The sequence below is a fragment of the Vespa mandarinia genome, chromosome 23 (assembly GCF_050613455.1).
Source record: "Vespa mandarinia isolate Hongniang chromosome 23, ASM5061345v1, whole genome shotgun sequence".
In the NCBI taxonomy this organism is placed as follows: Eukaryota; Metazoa; Arthropoda; class Insecta; order Hymenoptera; family Vespidae; genus Vespa; species Vespa mandarinia.
This window is the reverse complement of record NC_140832.1, coordinates 3,060,740-3,080,006: the sequence shown is the minus strand read 5'-3', so window position 1 is coordinate 3,080,006 and position 19,267 is coordinate 3,060,740. Positions and strand designations below refer to the sequence as shown.

General features: G+C 35.9%; 1 protein-coding gene across 14 annotated transcripts in view; it reads left to right on the top strand.

The window, feature by feature from the left end:
• LOC118444474 (Krueppel-like factor 6) overlaps positions 1-19,267 on the top strand; it is a 312,575-nt gene that overhangs the window by 254,152 nt on the left and 39,156 nt on the right. The window contains exon 1 of one of the 14 annotated variants that reach the window (XM_035872774.2): positions 10,571-10,616. The exons of 10 other annotated variants lie outside the window; for them this stretch is intronic. The gene's annotated coding sequence lies outside the window, so the exon portion shown is untranslated. Of the gene's footprint in view, positions 1-10,570; positions 10,617-11,247; positions 11,554-19,267 lie in introns of those variants that run through there. 3 more of the 14 variants (XM_035872770.2, XM_085663671.1, XM_085663667.1) reach the window with 3 other exon arrangements.

Below are 19,267 nucleotides of genomic sequence, written 5' to 3'. Positions count from 1 at the left end.
TAATTATGACAATAATATTTCCATTTGAAAACATATTTGTCAAGTATCAAAATAAATTTAATAAACTTAATTCAAGGATCGTAATCAAAATCAAAAGGATATTTCTCTTGAAATATTAGCTTATTCTACAAGTTATTCAAATTCCTTTTGGAGTGATATTACCAAGCGAAAATTATTCGCAATGGTGATATCATTCGTCGAAAGCATACGTATCAAGTATCAACATAATACTAAGATACTTAATTCAAGAACTTTAATCAAAATCAAGAGAATTTATCTTGAAATGTTCACCCTCGTACTATTCGTTATACAAATAGCTTTGAAAATAAAATTTGAAAATATTATAAACCGACAATTATTTCTAAATATAAACTAACTATAATAAAAATTATCTATAAAACCAACAATTGCATCTAAAACATAGATATTGAGTTATCAGCATAAGGATATTTAATTCAATACCCAATTCAAAGAACTTTAATGATCGAAATTAAGAAATCTTATAATCAATCGTACAAATATTTGTCTGTTCTAAAATTAAATTAATTTTATAATTCAATAAGTTCTAAAATTTTAATAGAATATCTCGATTGTTTTATAGATAAATATTAATAATGAATAAATTAAACAAGCAAATCTCAAAATTTAAATTGAAAAATTAAATTATAGGAGTATAAATATAAAAGTTTATACATTACCATTGAAATATTCTAAATCTTATTTCATTTAACCACTAATAAAATTATTCGTTAAACTCGCATACGAATTTTTTAACTCGTATAAATTTTTAATGTTTTTTACATATATATATATATATATGTACACATATAGTTAAAGTAAAACATTAAAAATATTTATCACAAAAACGTGACATTTACGAGGAAAAAATTCTTCAGTCATGAGTTGTCCTATTTCAAGGACAAAATATTACGGTCGAAAGCGTATTACGTATCGAGTTATCAACATAACACTAATGATACCTAATTCAAGAACTTTAACCAAAATCAAGAGAATTTCTCTTGAAATGTTAACCTATCCTACTACTTAATGTTATCCAAGCAGGCAAAAGCCATACTAAAGCGACAGGGTTTTGTATGTACTTCTACCCTGTGCACTCAAGTACGCAACCTTATTCCAGGCTCGAAACGTGACCCGGACGATTCCGGTACGCGACACTTTAATGAAGTCGTTCGTGGTTCGGAGGCCCGATTCTCGTAACGCGGGTGACATCGGTCGGCATTGTATTCCAATTCCATTCTAACTTTATGGACCGCCATGATCGCCTAGAGAGAGAGAGAGAGAGAGAGAGAGAGAGAAAGAAAAAGAGAGAGAGAGAGAGAAAGAGGTTGAACACGCACGTACGCATGCATACAATAGATGCATACATATATATATACACTTGCATATATATATATATATATATATATATATATATATATAGGCATACACACGAATACATGCACGTGCATATACAGTATATATGTATACGTAAATACATGGAATGTCCATACGCACGAACACTTTATTATACTTACATTAGCTAGCTACTTACGTTAGTAAAGAAGGTATATGTATGTATACGAGTAGGTAACTTATACTTTGAAACGTATAACGCGCGAAACTAGGCGCGTGCACCTAAGTATACGAATAGTCGGCTTATATATTTTAAGTACCGTTTCTCCCAACTACCGAAACCTCGTCGCGCATACTAGCGCACGGTATAGTCTCTTCTTCCGCTACGTGCACGGGAACGTCATCCATTGAAATAGTCTTATTATTATTTTCTACCGGGGCCGTATTGTAACGTAGAAAAGCGTGGGTTCTTCCGCATACTTTATTCGTATAGTTCTTTTTCTTTTCTTTTCAAATTTTTTTTCCGTTTTTTTCCTTTCTGATATTTTTTGTTTTTTATTTTACAACAGAATACATGTCTCTGTCTCTCTCTCTCTCTCCCTCCCTTTCTCTCTCTCTCGCAATCGTTTATTCAGATATTTATGAGGAAAGAAATTGTAGCGAGTCAATAATCGATGCTATTTTTTCTCTTCCAATCGTTTTTAATGTATAACGAGAGAGTATAACTTTCGGAAAAAAAAAAAAGAAATGTCGACGATACAAAATTGTCAATTACGTATTTGTAAAAAAAAAAAAAAAAAAAAGAAAAAAAAAGGAAAGGAAAAAAAGAGAAAAAAAAGGAATGAATCGTAAATTGTTCCTCTATTTATATATTGATAGTATCCGAGTTGATCGGATAAAAAGAGGATTTTTTTTTTACCTTTAAAATGGTCTTTGTTTTATGTCTCTACGACCTTTAATTGCGAAGATATCGCCTTTGAAATATTACCATTCATATTCCGATAACGTGAGTACGAGAGCCGTAGTAAATACAAAAAAGAAAAAGGAAGAAATATTGTTTACATCGCCCAGCTGATTGTAAGTTGTAAAAATTCCAAGAATTTATACAGGTCAATGCTTCTTTCAAGAAATAATGTAGGTCAGTGTGTCAGATATTATAGGCATTTTTTTTCTTTTTTTTTTTTTTTTTCTTTTATCTAATTTCTATTTACACGAGAAATATCTCCGATATTATAAATCGTAGAGACAAAGATCATTTCAAAGATTTAAATTTACTTTAAATTTCTATTAATAACTTTCTATTAAATCATATCATACGTTATATCATACATAGTATGCATTTAACAATTTATTATAAAGAATATGTTATAGATAATCTTCATTTATTAATCATTATCTATAACATAATCTTTATCCATAACATATTTTTACAATTAGATAATCTTTACATATATAGAAAAGGAAAAATATTTCTTCTCCAAATTAAAACAATATAATCCATGAGTATAGTCTGTCTCTCTTATGCAAAAAAAAAAGAAAAAAGAAGATTTATTTTAATAATAAACAAGAATAACGATAAAATACGTCTAATTAATAAATCCACGTTAATTCAAAGAGACTCGTCTCTGTGGTTTTCTTTTGGTGGATCTTTGAAAATGAAACTTTAATCAAAGGAACTATTTTAAAGTGAAGGAACCACAAAAGGATCTTTTCTTCTATCCCATAATTGTGAGAATGCACGAACCGCATGTGTTCCTTCTTATATAAATATAACTGTGTATATACACACCTGTACATTATTGCAAGAACACACGCCACACATCACAACATATATACACACACACATGACACGTGAATACACACGTGTAAATACACACACACACACACATACACACACATGTTTATTCTGTATATGCATCTACTTATATGCGTTGGAACGCGCAAGCCCATTCGTGCAACACGACAGAACAAATGTTCGCCGTGTTACGCGATAAGCCAGCATATACGACGACACGAGGCAACTTACGCGAGTGTTCCGACGAGGGTTGCTCGATATAATAATCTCACAATTTTACTGCCCGAGCATCGAGCCAGCTATAACGGTTATTCTCTTCTTCTTCTTCTTCTTCTTCTTCTTCTTCCTCTTCTTCCTCTTCTTCTTCTTTTTCTTCTTTTTCTTCTTCCTTTCCCTCTTCTTATCGTCCCCTCTTCTTCCTCTTTGTCCTTCTCATGGCTTCATGAAAATTGGATAGCACGTTTTTCTTCGTTTATTTCCTTTCATAAAATTTTATCATTTTCATTTTAGGAAAGAGAGAGAGAGAGAGAGAGAGAGAGGAAGAGGAAAAGAAGGGGTAGAAAGAGAATCTTTCAAGTACCGTTTCGGCAAATACAGTTTAAATTAACATTCTCATTGTCAATTTTTACTCTTACCGTGTAGTTATATGGTATATATATATGTATTATGTTTCGTTTTTATGTAAAAAATTTAATGAGAAATATCTAACGGTTATATGAAACTTTTATTATAGCTTGTAACCGTCCAAGTATACTTTGAAAATAATTAGGTATTGTTCGAACGATTAATTAACCATCTTATGTGAAATTCTCGATATAACGAACGTCATTCATTTAAACGTAATAATAATCGTCGTAATTGTAAAGTTATGACCTATTAATGATTCCAAAGGTATTAGATTTAAATTAGATGTCAAAAGCTAGAAGGTGATAATGAGTTAAATAAAAAAAAAATATATATATATATGTATATAAAAATAAAATAAAAAACAATACCAAATTTATGCAATTTGATGGGCATATCGTTTTGCAGATTTTACTTAAAAAGTTATTCAAGATATTTTTAGTGATGTTTAAAAACTTAAAAGCATACTTTTTAATAAGAATAGTTATTTACTAAAATTTATTAGAAGAATATATTAATTTTTCTAAGGAAACTTGACAATAGACTATGGGCATACATATTATTACTAAATCTCGTTAATCTTGAATGAAACGTTACATGAAAAAAACCAAAAAAAAAGAATAAATAAATAAATAAAAACAACTTGTCCTTTTTATTGTTTGTAATTATTTTCTAAATTTATTCAATTTGACGATATAATGAGTAAACAAAAATTGTTTTTTGTACAAGCTATAACAACAACTATGACGACAACAATTGTAATAATAATATTTTCGACAGCGCGTAAAATATGAAATTTATGGTACATCATGTTGGTAGTTTTAGTAGAGCTGATGTTAAATTATTCATCGTAATGTAAGAATCAATCGTTTTATTTCCCTTAGAATCTCCTAGAATCCCTTTTGAAAAATCCTCTTAGGAATCATTTCGCAAAGATATTTACGCATCGATAAACCAACGAGAGACGGGACATCGCTTAATCTTCATTCGTAAATTCTCATCGTTCATGCGCTGCAACAACGAGTGGAAATAGAACGATATTGCGTAACGCGATGGTACGCGTATGGCAATAAAAATTCTCGGTTATGGCCGTACAATGGGTGCGACCATGGCGTTAACGACCGTCGGTTAGAGCGTCGCGACGCCGCGGACGTCGCTTCCGTCTGCTTTGTATCCCTATTCCAACCCCCTAAAACCCTCTTCCACGACTTTTCCATTTTTGTAGTATACTTTTCATCGCAATATTGTATCCTAAAGAGCTTTTGGATTACGACGATCATCGAGCTCGATTAATAAAATGAAATATTTTCGACATATTTAAGCGAATCGATCAAAGGAAAAAGAACTACTCAAAAGAGAGGGAGAGAGAGAGAGAGAGAGAGACCAATGCAATTCGGAAAATAGAATTTCTTCGAAAGGACCCATTTACGTTAGAAGAAAATATCACTATGTAGAAAACACTTTTAAATTTATCTCAACATTTCTTTTCCCCAAGTCCCCAGCTCTCTCAGATCTTTCTACCCTCTCTTCCTTTTCTTTTTCTCTCTCTCTCTCTCTCTCCCTCCCTCCCTTCCTCTCTCATACCAACTATTTGACTTCCTCCTACACAAGATATCGACTAACAGTTAGGAATCGTGCGTTTTCTTTGGTTTTCTCGATACGTCAGAGTTGTGTGGGCGTGTTAGTATACGGTATGTATAAAAGTGCAGACGTTAAAGACGATGAGTAACGGTGATGATATTACATAGGAAGAAGAAAGAGATAGAGAGAAAGAGAGAGAGAAAGTGATAAGAAGAGGAAGAGAGAAAGGGAGAAAGAGATAGGTCACGTTTAGAGCTTCGTACGAGCGGCTTCTTGGGATGGTTCGGTTAAACGAAAGAGAGAGAGAGAGAGAGAGAGAGAGAGAGAGAGAGAGAGAGAGAGAGAGAAAGAATGCTTGTATAAGTTTCTCCCTTCGTTCGGAAATATTTCGAAGTGATGCGTGTGTACATGTGAAAGAAACATAGGTAGATAATAAAAGAGAGAGAGAGAGAGAGAGAGAGAGAGAGAGAGAGATAAGTAGATAGATGGATAGATAGAGAAAAAAAGAGAGAGAGATAGATAGATAGAGAGAAGATATCTTCGTCTTATCCGTAGGTTTGCTCTCGGAGATTTTCACCTCTCGACTGCAGCAGCAAAGCGCAAGGCGTTCGCTACGAGTTATAGCCTGACTTTTCCAACCCGGCTCTCTTCAGGATGCGGCTGCAGCCGGCATACCTTTGAGCTACGCTCCACGTTCGATCGTAAATAGAAAACTATGACGGCTACGAAGTACGGTATGGGAGGCTGGGGAACGAGAGAGAGAGAGAGAGAGAGAGAGAGAGAGAAAGAGAAAGAGAGACCGTATAAAAAGTCGATATCATAATGCCGTGGAACGTTCACCGAAGTGCCTAAGGGACAGAGAAAGGGAGAGAGAAAAAAGAGAGAGAGAAGAGAGAGAGAGAGAGAGAGAGAGAGAGAGAGAGAAGAAAATGGCATGCGAGCGAAAGACTCTCGAGAATAGAAACTCCACGAAGTGGAACCGTTTAATGCGACCATTGTTTGCATAAATGCAAATTAAATTTTCCGCGTGAATGAATTATGAATAAATTACACGCAAATGGAAGGCGATGTCGTTAATGTGGGAAGCTTTCTCTATTTTCCTTTTTCTTTTTCTCTCTCTCTCTCTCTCTCTTTTTCTCATCGTCTATTTTTTTTTCCTCGCGCGTCCTTCCATGTTTAATTGCGTACCCGTGTACGTTGTTAAGAACTCGCATTTTGGAAAATCGAGTTGACACGAGAAAGCAAGTATACTCGTTTTGCTGGCAGATACGGATGGACGCGTTTCATTCCAATTCGCTTGATAATATTTCAAAAAATAACGCTGATTTATATTCGTCGTTCTCGAATCAAGAGATTCGTTTCGTCGTTTCTTCTTTTTTTTTTTTGTGCGTGTTTTCTTTTTTTCTTCTTTTTTTTCATCATGGAAAATCTTTGTCGCTGGCGTATGTGTGTGTTGTTTTCTCCCCCTTTTACCCCCTATTTGTTTTCTTTTTTTTTTTTTCATTGTGAGGTATAAAAAAAAAATGTTTGTATTCGAAGCGTCAAAATTTTTATGAGTACATACGATACGCGCTATAGTTATAACGTGTAAAGTTAAAAAATTGCGCACAGATCTATAATAGTTATCCGTGATATATATATATATATGTGTGTGTGTGTTTATATAAAAAGTTGAAAAGGATGAACGCACGAGAATCGAAGGACGAGTGGTGGATGGGATAGGGGTTGAGAGGGAATAGGAGAAGAGAAAAGGTGCACGCGTTAACGATACAAAATGAGACAAAAGTAACGAGCGCTGGTAATAAATTTTCGATGCTCGTTAACACACTTAGATACGTTTCGAGGTCAACTGCTCTACGAACGTGTACGTAGTACCTAGATTACTACTTTGTTGAACGTGCATCGCTCGTACATCCATATGGGACGTTAACTTTAATTTTTATTAAACTCGTAAAGCGTTTTCGCGTGTTGCTTTTAACGAGACGACGACGTGATGCGAGATCATCGATGGTTCTACCATTTTTCTTTGTTTTTTTTTCTTTTTTTTTTTTTTTTCATTTTTTGTTTGTCTTTTCTTTTTTTTTCTTTTTTTGTTTTTCTTGTTTTTCACCTTTATTTTCGATAAAACGCGCAAATAAATACGATAATAACGTAAACGACGAAGTAGAAACATTGTCATTTATATTGTTAATCGTTTAATTATACATTGACATTGTTATTGTTAATTTATTATTGTTATTGTTACAAGGATTAATGGAACGTATTATTACATTATATCTCCGGTGTTTCCTCAAGGCCTCCCCCGCCGTCACTGTACTCCTATTCCTCCCCCCTCCCCCCGTCTAATTCTACACTCGACGATGACTTCAACTTCGCATTTTGATTGGTCATTCAAAGTATTCGACGTACGTATATACGTTTTTAACGAACTCATTCATACGAGGAACGATGCGTTCGATGTAAAATCCCTTCCACGGGTTTTCATCGGCCATGGTGTCACTGCACCATCGAAAAATCCATTCGTTCGCCCTTCGGAAACCCTTCCGACATGAAATTTTCCAGAATTTTCCCTCTCATGAAGCGGCCTCGGTCTCGATAAGCCGCAATCACGCGCTTTCATTCTTCGAAAAGGGCTTGAAGCTTCTCGACTAAAGTAGAAGGTAGGTACGTTTTTTAAAGCTTAGTACGTATATGTACGATAAAACGCTTTGAAAATTGTTACCTTAGAAACGAGAGGAAAAAGGGGAACTTGGAATATCTCGGACTTTTCTTACCTTTCTATCAGGAAATCCAAACTTTTCGAACCCTATTATATTTCTCTCTCTCTCTCTCTCTTTCTCACACACACACAGACACACACACACACACTCTCTCTCTTTCTCTCTCTCTCTCTCTCTCTCTCTCTCTCTCTCTCTTTCGAATCGCTCACTCTCACCATCTTCTCTAACCATCTATCGACTCTCTACAATGTCGTGAAAGCTAGCCCGGTTTGAGTTTGCGATCTTTCGATTCGATTCGATCGAAACAACTTTTGACGGTGACAAGAGTAGAGAGTTGTAGGTCGAATAGGAAAGGTTGGATAGGAAAGGAGCTACGACGACAAAAAATCAACTGAAAAAAAAGAAAGAGAAGAAGAGGGAGTAGTAGAAAGAGATAGAGAAAGAGGGAAAAAAGAAATAGTAAGAGAGAAGAGGTCTAACGTCGTTTACGAAATCGTTGTTTGATCGTCCTAAACTCTCGAAAGAAGATGGGAAACGTGTTCTTCGAGTGATAAAAAAACGTAGAGCTAGAGCAGGTGGTTTGTCTCCTTGGCTCTCTACATCCTTCTCTGATTCTCCCTCTCTCTCTCTCTCTCTTTCTCTCTTGCTCGCTCTTTAAATCGACGAAGACGAAAGTAAAGAAAAAGAAAATGAAAAAGAAAAGGTTTGAGGAAAAGAAAATGGAAGGAAAGAAGAATGACGACTCCGACCGTTCGTCGTCGTCGTGATTGCATAGTACGGGTAGATGAAAAGAAGGTTGAGAACCCCGATTCGAAAGATAGAGACTCCCTTTCGTCGTTCTATCTCACCCCTATACCTCTGCTCACCATAAACCCCACAGTCCAACCTCCCACCTCCTCCCAATCCCAACCCCCTGCACCCATACCCACACCCACTTCACTTTCACCCTCTTTTTCTCAAGAATAAACGAATAAATCGCCGTTTCTTTATGCAAACTTGCATTTAATTCGGTACGAAATAGAAAGGCATTAATTTCGCATGCAAATACTAACAGACCGAAGGGGTCGGGAGGTTGGGGGGTGGTTTTCCGTCGCTCGTATCCAACCCCCGTAGTCCTCGACGCTTCGTCGTCGTCGTCGTCGTCGTCGTCGTCGTCGTCGTCGTCGTCGTCGTTGTCGTTGTAGTTGTTGTCGTCGTCGTCGTCGTCGTCGTCGTCGTCGTCGTAGTTGTAGTCGTCATCCTTGAGGAGGACTTGGAAGACCAGAAATACGGGGGAACTCTACGTTCTGGAAGTGCTGGAGGGAGAAAAACGTGCTGTTAAGAGGACAAGGAAAGAGAGAGAGAGAGAGAAAGAGAAAGAGAGAGAGCACTCGAGGTTGCGAGGAAGCTGCTTGGTAAAGTGGTGGAGAAGGAGTAAAGAGAGAGAGAGAGAGAGAGAGAAATAGAAGTGTACTGAGTTTCCAGTCAGAACTGAGAGTCGAGGCGGCTTTCACGGTATAATCAAGGTGTTTGTTGATGTCTATGCCGGAGGATGACGCGGCAAAGGGGGTTGAAATAAACGTAAGAGCTAACGCGAGAGAGAGAGAGAAAGAGAAGAGAGAGAATTCGTAAGGGGAGTAATAAAGATGAAGATCGAGAAAGTTAGATAAAGAAAGAGAGAGAGAGAGAGAGAGAGAGAGAAGTAAAAACAGAGATGCAAGTAGAGTTGGTAAAGAGACGAGAAACGGCCGGCACACACAGTCGGGGATTATAATTGGAATTGCATAAATTTAGGGATATTAAATGCATCGAAAACGACTACCGTGTGAATGGAACCGTGACGAGAGTGTTGCATAGCTTTTGCCCGTCAACCCTTCCTTCATTTTCCTCTCTTTCTCTATCTCTCTCTCTCTCTCTCTCTCTCTCTTTCTACTTTACCATCTCTTCGTTCTCTCCTCTTTAACTTCTATTCTTTGGCTAAGACGTTATGCGACCTTATGAAATAAATTATTAACGTCAGACGTCGTACCGAACTAACTTTCAGGTAGATATTAAATAGGCGCGTGCGGTTCAGACGAGTTATAACTTTCTTCAAGCGATATCACGAATTAATGTAGTACTAAGTGTTCTAATCTAATGTATTAAATATTGTTTCAACGAATTAAGATACATTCTGAATGATAAAACCTATTAAACTATCATATACATTTTCGTCATCGTCATTGACGATGATCGAATCATTTTACATCGTATCTTTTGTTTATTATCATTTTGAATACTCTCGAATGATGTTTATCAATGAATAATCAATTCTCTTTAAATATTATATGATATAATTCTTAATGAAGCCTTAATGATTTTTAATATTTCAAAAATTTCATTCGAATTGAATGATGATTTATTTAGAGCATAATTAATTATTAATTAGCAATTTTTCTTTTTTTTTCCTTTTTTCTTTTTTCGTTTTTAACCTTTTCTTTTCTTCTGTTACAGGTAAACAAAGCAAACCTCTTCGCGAGATTCTTACTAGAGTAAGTGAAACGTCAAGGATTGCTTGGTAGAGGGTGAGTATACGGAAGACGTTAAAAGCAAGCAGGTTTCGTTTTCTTCGGGGAAGTAAGTACATCGATTCGCGGGCGCGTATCGCTACGTGTATCTTAGAAAGGTATACTAAATCTTCAGGTTCAGACATAAGACCGTGCTCACTCTTATTCGATACGATTTCTAGCTGGCAACGACTAATGCAGCATGCATAATGCATGATCCACCGACTCGCGTGCGTACACGCGGAAGATACATGTCTCTGTGTCCTTGCACTTCCGCCTAAGCGGGACCTCTCTTTGAACATAAATTCGTCGAAAAAAATTGCTCGTTTCTAAATGTGAAAATGTACAAAATCCAAAATAATATAAGTACGTATGGTATGATTTATTTTTTTTCCGCTTTTTATCTTTGATCTGAAAGGATCATTCGTTAAAAAAAAAACAAAAAACAAAAAACAAAAAACAAACAAACAAAAATCTATTTCGCACCTATCGTCATTATCGATGAACAATCGTTTGATGTTCCTTCCTTTTTTGTTTTTTCCTTTTTTCCATTTTTGTTGTTTTTTGTTTTCTTTTTTCGATGAAATTTATAACTTCGTGATGAACGTTCAAGTTCGATAATTTCATTCTATGGAAACGAATTTACGAGCTTAATGTCCCAAAGAGAATGTTCCACGGTCGACTAAGATTTCTTGTCATCGCAACACGATAGAAGTTATCCAAGCGGAAATCCAGATCAGTTGACACGTCCGCGGCAGATCGGTATCACGATAGTAACCAACGAAGAAGACACACGCGAGCAAGGATAGTTTATGGTGTTGCCAGGAAACGTTGCGAGATAGCCTCAACCTATCCACGATGTAGTAGCAGTTCGTGTTCGGGAAGAAGGTTTACGATCTCGCCAGCTGGAGAGCTCTTTACGGTGCCAGATGCTGAATCTACCGGCACCGTAAAGGTAAAGCCAGAGATTCCTATGATTTACGATTCGACTTCTGTGGTTTCGATTAATTCTACCGTCGAGAAGAAACGTTCAAGGTCTTACGAATTAGTCTATTATTTATTTATTTATTTATTTATTTATTTATTTTCTTTTCTTTTTTTTGTTTTTTTTTTTGTAAAAGACAAAATCCAATAATTCTCCGATCGTACGATTTTCATTATCATTATTCGTTAACTCAAAGTTACATTCGATTCGATCGATTTTACATTATATACATACAATAGTATTTAACTATTATTACAATGCAACGTTAAATTATAATTTGTATTTTAGAATCTTACGAGTTTTACGGACTAAAAGAAGCCGACGACGATTGGTTTAATACCATTCAAGGAAGGAAATTCTCAAGTTCCGAGGGATATGATTGCTTGAGACCAAAGGGTCGAGCATGGTTGGAGTCTTTGAAATTTCACAGCTCATTATACACCGTAGGAATGCAGCAATATCCGCTTGTCCCTTACTACCAGTCCCTCATTTCGTTCCCACTTCCCCCTTTTGTCAGAGGGCTTCTCGCCGTTGGCGTCGTTTCTTCTCGCTCGTTGCAGTAGCATGACATTCTTAAAAGAATTTGATATCGAATTCTTGGGGTCGAAGGTTAAGAGAGGGATGGGTAGAAAGTTAGAGAGGGTGAATGGGAAAACGTAAAGGGATGAGGTGAAATAAGCTGAAGAAAGAGAGAGATAGAGAGAGAGAGAGAGAGAGAGAGAGAGAGAGAGAGGGAAAGAGAGATAGTAAAAGAGTACATTAACTTCAATTTCAACAAACTCCACTCATCTTCTTGCCTATCGAAAGAAGCTGACTTCTGGTTCTTCGAAATGGTAAAAGAAGAAAATATCATAGAATTCGAGTACGGTGGTAGTACACTTTGAACCCGACAAAATTACGAGAACCTGACGATAACGTTTTATCGTTAATAACGTAAAACGATTTACCGATATCGAAAATCTATTTGTATTTAACTATCGTTCGATAATATTCCAAGCAACACGAAATCCTTTTCATTCTCTAATGCATCATTACGATGGGAGAAAAAAGAGAGTAATGGAATGGAACGTAACGTAGAAAGAAAATGGAATTAATTGTAAGGGACGTATATTCCAACTGGAAATAACTGAATGATATTGATCGACAAAAAGATAGAAATAAAGAAGAAGAAAAAAAGGAAGATGATGATGATGATGATGATGATGACGATAACGTCGATGATGTCGATGAAGAAGCAAAAGAAAATGATGGGGATGATAATGAAGAAGTAAACGAAGAAGAAGAAGAAAATGAGGATGATAATGACGATAAAGAAGTAAAGTAAGATGATGATGATGATGATGACGACGACGACGACGACGATGAAGAATTAGAAGAAGGTAAAATTGTCGGATGAATGCATTCAAGGGAAATGATGTTATTATAGTCACCGTAGGTAATTAGCATAATCTACTTAAAACCATAACGGATCGTACAGCGACGCGTAGGTACTGGGTATGTATGCTATAGACGACGTAATAGTCGACTTTTCTTATCTTCCTTCCTTTCACCGCTCACAAACATAAAGTCCGCTCATTTGAGCTTCGTTGATAGTAATCATGGTATGCCTCTAAGCGCGGAGAGGAAGCCTGCCGAAACTCGATTGCATAACGAGATAGTCCGTGAGGGTGTAACGACGAGTCCTAGTGACGATCTCTCTCTCTCTCTCTCTCTATCTCTATCTCTTTCTCTCACTTTCGTCAGCCCCTCACCCAACGAAAGTTCTCTCATAAAAGTGGAAGTTGGAAGCGGGACTAATCTCCGACGTTGCAAAGCGTTTCTATCGCGTCGCACGTGCAACGCTTCTAATTTAGACGGCAAAGACTACTAAGGTGTTTAATGATGAGGCCCAGTTAATTAAATCAAATAATAGAAAGAGAAAGTATCTTCTCTTAATATCGAGGAAAACGATTTTACGTTAAGTAAAAGTATTTAACTTACTTTTATCTTTTCTTTATCGCACGCATGGACACAGTAAGAAGATATAGTAATATTAATTATTAAATTTCTTCTAATTTTTATATTTTTCTCCTCTCTCTTTTTTCTTATTTATATTTACGGATATTATTATAATACTAATTATGGATATTAGTATAAAAGTCTAAAATTGATTATTAATATCGTACGTCAGAAGATGTAAAATAATGCGAATAAGATGAAATCGTATTTGTATAGAAGAAATGAAAAGTTTTGTTTATTATTATAAAAAGAAAAAAAGACATTAATCGACGAGTAAGACGATTGTCTGTAATTTATTGAAAAGAAAAAAAAAAAAAAATAAAAAACAATGTTCTCGACCTTCTATATCAAACGTAAAATTATACGAATATTATCGAATTGTCTCACAGAGAGACAGATTGCCAATAATAGCAGACATTCAGACTAATGTCAGGAATGTTAGCCGTATACTGGAAACACATTCTGTTTCGACATAGAATGATTGATTCCAAATAGGATAAATGAATGATTGATTTTTCTTATTCGGCCTTTCATTTACTTTTTTTTTTTTTTTGTCACTTTAGTGATATCGTTTAGATCTTTACGGGAAACCGAGATGACGAAATTAAAATGATATGACATTTTCTTTCTTTTTATTTAATCGATATATCGTTGGCATATACCAAGGGTGTACCAAATGTTTTTAAAAATCAATTACACTTTTCCCAAGACTTTCCGAGATCTCTCTTTGTTCTTCTTTCAGATTATATCTCTTTGTTCTACTTTCTAGATTATAAAACTACAAGCCTAAGAAGTTTTTAATGAATTAGAAAATCAAAAAAAAATATATCTAGAAAGTTTGTAAGAAAAAGAAAAAAAGAAAAGATACAAGGGAGTTATGGATTTTGTAAAATGGATAAATACAACTCTCATAATTGCTAATATGTTAATACCCGGTCCTATATAAGTTTTTATCTATATATTGTTTAAAGAGGGTAAGATAAATATTGAAATTATTTTATACGATATATATATATATATATATGAGTATTTTTACGATATATTTGTATCTATGATTTTACGAATACTATCGTTTACGTTTTTAAACATAATAATTAATTTTCTTATTCTTATCGTTCGAAAAAAAAAAGTAAAAGATTTGTAAATCCTCGTAAGAAATGTTGTTTTTAAAGGCAAAAGTAAAAGTACTCAATTAACTTGTACGTTTCTTTTGAAACCTTTTATGCGAGGAATGAGTACACGTTAATGAAAGTATCCCGCAACGAGATCGAGTACCAAAATGGGCATCGCCGTGTTGCGGGAAGTTCAAATTTTCCGCGGGCAATTCTAGATCGAGCTCTTTGATCAGTAAAGCGACGACGAACTCTAAAGCAATTTTCCAGTTACTTCGTACCAAAGCCAACTACTAGGATTTCAAGGAAATACTACGTTTGATTCTAGCCATCGTGAACCCCTAGTTCTGTTATACCATCGTCTGTTTGTGTTTATCTTATTAATTCGTAAATACTCATTAATATGATACCTTAATTTTTTTTTTTTCCTTAACAATAAATTATCCAATTTTGTCGGACTATTGACGATTAAAAAAAAAAAGAGAGAAAAAGGGAGAAAAAGAAAGAAAGAAACTCAAAGATAGAGCGTCTTTTAAATTTAAATTAGATTATTTAGAAAGAACATTTATTCATTTTATTATATTCATTTATTAATTTTATAAGACGAGAGGAGTTACTTGTACTTAATCTTTTATGGTTAGACAAAATTTAAGATTATGCATTGCCGCATAAGCGTTTACGTTGAAAAATTCATAAAAAATTACACGGTGATAACTTGTAGACGGGATATATATATATATACATAATCGTATGGTTGACAAACCATCAGGTATTATACAGTTTTACTATACAAAGTAAGAATGTTGAAACGAGTAACGTGAATCAAAGACGCGATTAAGGGAAGTAATTTCCAAGTCGGTAAATTAGCCTGGGCCAGCTTTTATAGGTCGTTGCGGCTTAACGTCGTATACCTGAAACGTTCTGTTAAGTACGAAAGATAGCATTTAACGTCAGCGATTAACGCACGTTCCTGGATCGTCGCTAGCAGGCGAAATGACTTCCTCGTATTCGCATAAAGCGCAACAAGTGAAGGCGTTATCCTTGTTCCTTCCAGACGTATGTATATATATATATATATATATAAACGCATATATACATACTTATGCACTGTTCTTGTCTTTCTCCCTTTTCCTTCTTATTTACCATTCGTTACACTACCATGTCGTCGTATTTTTTCGTTCCTTATTTTCTTTTTCTTTTTTCCTTCGTTTTAATTTTTTTTTTTTTATGAAGGAATCACGATGTCCAACGGATCGTTAACATTGAAACGTCGCAAGACCGGTCTACGTTATTCATGCGAGTTTCCAACGTGATCATTGTACCTGACGTAAATCGGTGAGAATTAAAAAAGGGAAAAAATATGTTGGACCTAGGGTTTTCCACAAAATTTATATCCCATTCATTAAAGACAACAACGAAGACAAATAAAAAAATTCGTACTCCTTAAATATCGCGTTTAATAATCGCAGACATAAATGGCTATAACAAAGTCATATAAAATTAAATGTATATATATATATATATATATATATATATATATATATATATATACATACGTACATGCATGTGAACAAATAAACGTCGTTTTACTTGGAACACGTGTGTATAAAGAAAGTACTATAGTAACCAATTCGTTTGATATAATAGAAAACAACCTGGAGCGTTTTACCGTCCGATCTTTTAAAAGATCCCTACGTTGAATTGGACAAGAGGAATCTAGATATAAAGGGGTTGACTACCACCCTTGCAGAATTCTCCAGAGAGAGCGAGAGAGAGAGAGAGAGAGAGAGTGGAAGAAAGAAAGAAAGAAAGAAAGAAAGAAATAGTAGCGTATTCGAACGTGTGGAATTGCGTCGTTCCACTTTTCCTCCTACGGCGTTCCACATTCTGGTACAAGTCTCGTACAAAGAATCACAAGCTGGGCTGTTTGCCTCTTGGACCTCGGTACTACCATCCTCCCCCTTCTCTCTTTCTCATTCTTTCTCTTTTTCTAGAGTTCCCTCTCTCTCTCTCGCTCGCTCTCACACACATATACACTCTATGCACTGCAGTGGAGGTTTACACATGACTACGCGTTCGGAGACTGGAAACTCGAGACTGGAGCAAACACACGCACATTTACGCAGGCATGCATACGTAGCATATGTGTATACCAGTGTGTGCTGAGCGCGTGTAGTACGCGCTCCTCATACCCCCCTCCCCCTCGCAAGGGGTTGTCGTTGTTCGACCGGGTCGAAAGGGGTCGAACTGTACGAGGGGCAAGGACATCAAAGCGAGATTGGCCGTGTAAACCTTCGAGCAACAAAGTCAGCTCCTCCCTCTCTCTCCCTCTCTCTCTCTCTCTCTCTCTCTCTCTCTCTCTCTCTCTCGTTCGTTCGTTCGTTCGTTCGCTCGTTCGCTCGTTCTCTGGTATTATCTATATCTGTTCTTCCCTCCCCATACCTCATTCAGCTCTCGTCTCTCCAAAAGCAGCTCTCGCGTTACGAGACTCTCCCTAGCATCGGGAGCATCGAGGACGAAGCGATGCGCTTACAAGAGGGTCCTCGAGAACATACCGTTATATGCAATGCGAATAAGAGGATGGACGCTTTGGCTCGCGTAGATTAAAACTTTCTCTCTCTCTCTTTTTTTTTCTCTTTCTCTTTCTCTGTACAATCAATATGAAGAAGAAACGTGAAGTGAACTTTCGAATGAACTAAACGAATATGTAATCCGTTCAATTATTATTATCTTTCTTATCGTTACAATAATAATTTGAATTCACTCAGAGATATGGATAATTGTGATCCTTCGTATTTCGTATTAATTTGAATAAGATAAAAAAAGTAAGAAGAAAAAAAAGAAAAGAAAATTTCCAATCCAAGAATCAATTTTTTTTCGTTTCTTTTTCTAAGCTCGACGTTCGATTTTGCAATAGAAGGATAGATAGTTAGATAGATTAATAAATATATAGTCCAGCGAAAGGAAAAGTGTTGGCTGGCCTTGATAACAGCGAGAAACGTTTAGATTTAGCTCGATAATGATGAACTTTATATCCGAGAGAACGTCGGCGTTCTTTTGATATATGCGCATAATCTTTTGAATATACCTAATATTGACTTAGCGGGAGCAAGAGCGCGCGCGCAAATTATGCATCGGATGCGAGAGCGTGAGTAAAAAGAAAAATTAAAAAAAAACGAAAAAAAATGAAAAAGAAAAAATAGAGGAGAAAAAGGAAAGGAAAGAAAAAAAAGGAAGGAAAAAATACGGTGCGGGGAGAAAAGGGGTTTATAAAACTAACGTAAGCGTTCGTTAACGAGCCACCGCCAGGGGTACTTCGATGAAAGGAGAACGGAGTTGAAACGATAAAAATTGAGTTTAATTTATGAACTTTTAATAAAGTAAATTGTGAGAGAACGAAAAATGGGCCGAGTATGCTCTCGATCTCTCCTTCGTCTTATTTCTGTCTCTCTCTCTTCCCCTCTCTCTCTCTCTCTCTCTCTCTGTCTGTCTGTCTGTCTGTCTGTCTGTCTGTCTCTCTCCTTCTTTTTTTATCTCCGAGTCTATTTTTTTGCGGTACGATTAAATGATTCGCGGCGTCGCCATTAAAGAGTCCCTCGAGCATTATCGAAGTCTAACAATTTATCGAGGATCGATTAAGATCGAACGTATAATTGCTAAGGGTCCTTCCCCTGTTCCCTAGCCCCCTAGCCCCCTGACCCTCACTAATCCCTTTCAAACTAATTCTTATAAATTAACAAATATTTTACGTATATTTGATTATTATTCGTAAGGCCAAATACTAACTTTTATCTTTTATCGTATTTGGAAGAATGAGAGAGAAAATATGGTTTCGGATAAATCATTTTATTGGAGAAACGCCAAAACTTCATCGAAAGTTTTCCTTAGGAATACGAAATGTATCATCGCTTTCAACTATCATACACGACGTTTGGATACGGGCAAATCAAATCCTCCAGGAAAAGTGAAAGATACGTAGTACGTCGGCATTGATATATTTGAAATACTAACCCAGATTTTTATAGAGGTCGTGGTGGGAGAAAGGGAGGTAGAAAGGAAGGGAAATATCTAGGAGAACATATCGGACATTTATCGTAGTTCGGAAAAATAGAAAAAAAAAAGAAAAGAAATACTAAAAAAAAAAAAAAAAAGAAAAAAAAAGAAGAAAACAAGTACATGAAACATTTCTACAAACATCTTTTATATACGAAATAATAATAATAATAATATATAATTCTCTTTGGTCTGATCGTATTTAAAATATAACCGTGTTAATCGGGCCTTCGGTGTACCATATTTGACCGGTTCGTACCGAACTCGGCCATATTTTAATTAAAATTATCGCGATCTATCCGCGTAACTCGAAGCCGCGTACGCTGCTGTTCAACGTCGGCACGGTGATTCGTTAAAATCCACTTCTCGCGTTCTCCTTTTAATTGCCCCCTTTTTCAGAATCTAGCCTTTCCGATCCAATCGGAGCGTTCTACATTCCCGAAGCCACTACGCGCGTTTTCGAGGAGATTCGCGAGAAAAGTTCGATTTGTTCTTCAATTACAACGGGTGGGAAGATTTTA